Here is a 4,868-nt window from a genome sequence, read left to right on the forward strand (position 1 = left end):
CAAATTTTCCCTCAGAGAGACTACAATGCACTTCCTGATGCGATACTGTATTAGACGGTTGCATAGTTATAATTTTCTCCCTGATATTATCGATCTTATAAGTGAAGAAGTTCATAAAGTCATTACTGCTGTGTTGCTTGGAAACTTCTGTGCTTGAACCTTTTTTTTCAAATAAAAACCTAGGATTATGTTTATTTTCTTCTAATAGGGTTGAAAAATAAGCAGATCTAGCAGCTTTTAAAGCCTCTCTGTAAGCAATTGTCCTCTCTTTCTATGAGATGCAAAATACCTCTAGTTTTGTTTTCTTCCAGTTTCACTCTCTTTTTCTGGCTGCTCTCTTAAGGGCCTGAGTGTGCTCGTTGTGCCACTGAGCTGGACTATTTTTTTTTATCTTCTTTAAGCGCAACGGAGCAACTGTGTCTAAAGTGCTGGAAAAGAGAGAGTTAAAAGTTTCTGTCGCAATATCGAGATCTTCTAGGCTATCCGGGATGCTGAGATGATGAAACTGATCAGGAAGATTATTGATAAAGCAATCTTTAGTGGCAGAAGTGATCGGTCTAACATATTTATAACACGGAGTCGGCTTTGCAGCCTTGGCTAAATGAAGTTTACACGAGACCAGATAATGATCTGTGATGTCATCGTTCTGAATTTCAACGGCATCAACATCTATTCCATGTGATAATATTAGATCTAGAGTATGATTACGGCAATGAGTCGGTCCTGACACGTGTTGTCTAACTCCAATAGAGTTAAGAATATCTTTAAATGCCAATCCCAATGCATCTTTTTCATTATCTATGTGTATATTAAAATCACCAACAATTAGGACTTTATCTGCAGCCAATACTAACTCTGATAGAAAGTCCGCAAATTCTTTGATAAAGTCTGTATGGTGCCCTGGTGGACTGTATACAGTAGCCAGTACAAATCTCAAACATGATTTATAATTTTACACTAGATATTTTTACATTAAGCACCAACACTTCAAAATAATTATATTTGAAACTAGACTTCTTAGTAATTTTTAAAGTATTACTTTACATTTTAGCAACACCTCCTCCTTTGCGTTTCAGACGAGGTTCATGTTTATAACCGTAATCTTGTGGGGTGGACTCATTTAAAGTAATGTAATTGTTTGGTTTTAGCCAGGTTTCTGTCAAACAGAGCACATCTAGGTTATAATCTGTAATCATATCATTAACAATAAGTGCTTTTGAAGAGAGAGATTGAATATTCAGCAACCCGAGCTTTATCATTTGTACTATATCGGTTTTCTATTTGTTGAACATCAACACAATTTTTACCCTTAGATGGGTTTGGAATTTTTTTGTATTTCCAAATTCGGGAAACAGACACAGTCTCTATATGATGATATCTAGGTGAAAGAGTCTCTATGATGGGATTTATCTGACCTTGGTGACGTGAGGCCGCTAGCAGACGGTCGGTTTAGCCAGTCTGTCTGCTTCCTGACCTGAGCCCCAGATTGTCATGTTTTATCTCTAAGACTATATGCCATATTACTAGAGAGAAGAACAGCATTTTGCAGACTCCACTTAGACAGCCAGCCGTTGAGTGATGACAATCTGCTAACTATCTCATCACTCCTGCGAACAGGAAGGGGGCCAGAGCAAATTACAGTGCCTGACATCGTACTTGCGAGTTCACACACCTATTTAACATTAATTTTGGTGATCTCCGACTGGCGGAACATCATTAGTGCTGACATGAATAATAATCTTAGAGAATTTAAGTTTAGCATTAGCCAGCACTTTTAAATTTGCTTTGATGTCAGGCGCTCTGGCTCCCGGCAAACATGTGACTATGGTGGCTGGTGTCTCTATTTTCACGTTCCGTGTGATCGAATCACTATAACTAGGGCACATTCAACAGGATTCTCAGTGGGTGTTTCACTGAGTGGGGAGAATTTATTTGTTGTGGTAATCGGAACAGAAGAGCGGTGTTTTGTCCCGCGACTATAGCGTCTCACGGTCACCCAGTTGCCCTGCTGCACGGGCTCTACTTCAGCCGGAACCGAACAATGTACAGTGTTCACTAAACTAGTCGCATCCAACGCCGTATCTAAAGCCCTTGCACTCTCACTATCCTCAATGGTACTATCCTAAAGTTCGATGCGTGTCTCTAGTTCTGAAATCTTCTCCATCAGCCTGACTATCTCCCTGCATTTATCACATGTAAATCCTGAGAGTGAGTGTGTGTGTGTATGTGTGAGATTGTGTGTGTGTGTGTGTGTGTGAGAGAGAGAGAGAGTGTGAGATTGTGTGTGTGTGAGAGTGAGAGAGTGAGTGTGTGTGTATGTGTGAGATTGTGTGTGTATGAGAGATTGAGTGTGTGTGTGTGTGTGTGTGTGTGAGAGAGAGAGTGTGAGATTGTGTGAGTTTGTGTGTGTGTGAGAGAGTGAGAGAGAGAGAGTGAGAGTGAGTGTGTGTGTATGTGTGAGATTGTGTGTCTATGTGTGTGTGTGAGAGATTGAGTGTGTGTGTGTGTGTGTGTGTGTGTGAGAGAGAGAGTGTGAGATTGTGTGAGTTTGTGTGTGTGTGAGAGTGAGAGAGAGAGAGAGTAAATGTGTGTGTGTATGTGTGAGATTGTGTGTGTATGAGAGATTGAGTGTGTGTGTGTGAGAGAGAGAGTGTGAGATTGTGTGAGTTTGTGTGTGTGTGAGGGTGAGAGAGAGAGAGTGAGCGTGTGTGTATGTGTGAGATTGTGTGTGTATGAGAGATTGAGTGTGTGTGTGTGTGTGAGAGAGAGAGAGTGTGAGATTGTGTGAGTTTGTGTGTGTGTGAGAGAGTGAGAGAGAGAGAGTGAGAGTGAGTGTGTGTGTATGTGTGAGATTGTGTGTCTATGTGTGTGTGAGAGAGATTGAGTGTGTGTATGTGCGTGTGTGTGTGAGAGAGAGAGTGTGAGATTGTGTGAGTTTGTGTGTGTGTGAGAGAGTGAGAGAGAGAGAGAGTAAATGTGTGTGTGTATGTGTGAGATTGTGTGTGTATGAGAGATTGAGTGTGTGTGTGTGAGAGAGAGAGTGTGAGATTGTGTGAGTTTGTGTGTGTGTGAGGGTGAGAGAGAGAGAGTGAGCGTGTGTGTATGTGTGAGATTGTGTGTGTATGAGAGATTGAGTGTGTGTGTGTGTGTGAGAGAGAGAGAGTGTGAGATTGTGTGAGTTTGTGTGTGTGTGAGAGAGTGAGAGAGAGAGAGTGAGAGTGAGTGTGTGTGTATGTGTGAGATTGTGTGTCTATGTGTGTGTGAGAGAGATTGAGTGTGTGTATGTGCGTGTGTGTGTGAGAGAGAGAGTGTGAGATTGTGTGAGTTTGTGTGTGTGTGAGAGAGTGAGAGAGAGAGAGTGAGAGTGAGTGTGTGTGTATGTGTGAGATTGTGTGTCTATGTGTGTGTGTGTGTGAGAGATTAAGTGTGTGTGTGTGTGTGTGTGTGTGAGAGATTGAGTGTGTGTGTGTGTGTGTGTGTGAGAGAGAGAGAGACTTCACAGTGATAACATGATAATAATATATTGAATATTTATCTTGTTCCATCTGGTTGGAAGTCGGAGTCATCACGCCGGTATGGAGACGGGTTTGTTGAGGATCAGTGCCGATGGCTGTCGTGTCGATGAGGCCTTCACAGGGCGGATGAGGGATGCGTCATGGATGGGTCCAGGTGCAGGTCCTTCATCTGATCTGGATACGGCCGGGATCCGGCGGACTTCAGGAACAGGGAAGGGACTGGCAGACACTTCAGGACTGCGGCGTCGTCGTTGTGTCCGGGCGCTGGTCCTTCATCAGATCTGGATACGGCCTGGATCCGGCGGACTGCGGCAAACCTCAGATAAACAGAGAGACTAACATTAGCGTTGACGCCATCCTTCTTATGATGTAACGAGTACATCAGGATTTATGGGGAGTGTTCCCGGTTCCGGCTGACCTAATCTATGCAGCCTAACATTGAGTTATAGAAGTCTATAATGTGTTATGTGAATGCTAGGCCAAAGAGATGTGTCTTTAATCTAGCTTTGAACTGACAGAGTGTGTCTGCTTCCCGGACAATGGTAGGAAGATTGTTCCAAAGTTTTGGTGCTAAATAGGAAAAGGATCTACCGCCAGCAGTCGATTTTGATATTCTAGGTATTATTAACTGGCTGGAATTTTGAGATCGCAATAGACGTGAAGGACTATAATGCGTTAAGAGCTCGCTCAAGTACTGCGGAGCTAAACCATTTAGTGCTTTGTAAGTAATCAGTAAGTAATCCACTAATGCCAACATAATGTTTGAGTCTATTTAAAATAATATTGTGGTCGATAGTGTCAAATGCAGCACTAATAAAGCGATACAACCACGAGGTTCATGTTTATAACCGTAATCTTGTGGGGTGGACTCATTTAAAGAAATGTAATTGTTTGGTTTTAGCCAGGGTTCTGTCAAACAGAGCACATCTAGGTTATAATCTGTAATCATATCATTAACAATAATTATAACAATTTGTATTATATCTGTTTTCTATTTGTTGAACATCAATTAAATGTTTACCCTTAGATGGGTTTGGAATTTTTTGTATTTCCTAATTCGGGGAACAGACACAGTCTCTATATGATGATATCTAGGTGAAAGAGTCTCTATGATGGGATTTATCTGACCTTGGTGACGTGAGACCGCTAGCAGACGGTCGGTTTAGCCAGTCTGTCTGCTTCCTGACCTGAGCCCCAGATTGTCATGTTTGAGCTCTAAGACTATATGCCATATTACTAGAGAGAAGAACAGCACCTTCCCAGGAGGGATGAATACCATCTCTGTTCAACAGGTCAGGTCTGCCCCAAAAACTTTTCCAATTGTCTATGAATTCGATATTATTTTGCGGACAC

The sequence above is a fragment of the Phoxinus phoxinus genome (genome assembly GCF_949152265.1).
Source record: "Phoxinus phoxinus genome assembly, chromosome: 1".
Classification (NCBI taxonomy): Eukaryota; Metazoa; Chordata; class Actinopteri; order Cypriniformes; family Leuciscidae; genus Phoxinus; species Phoxinus phoxinus.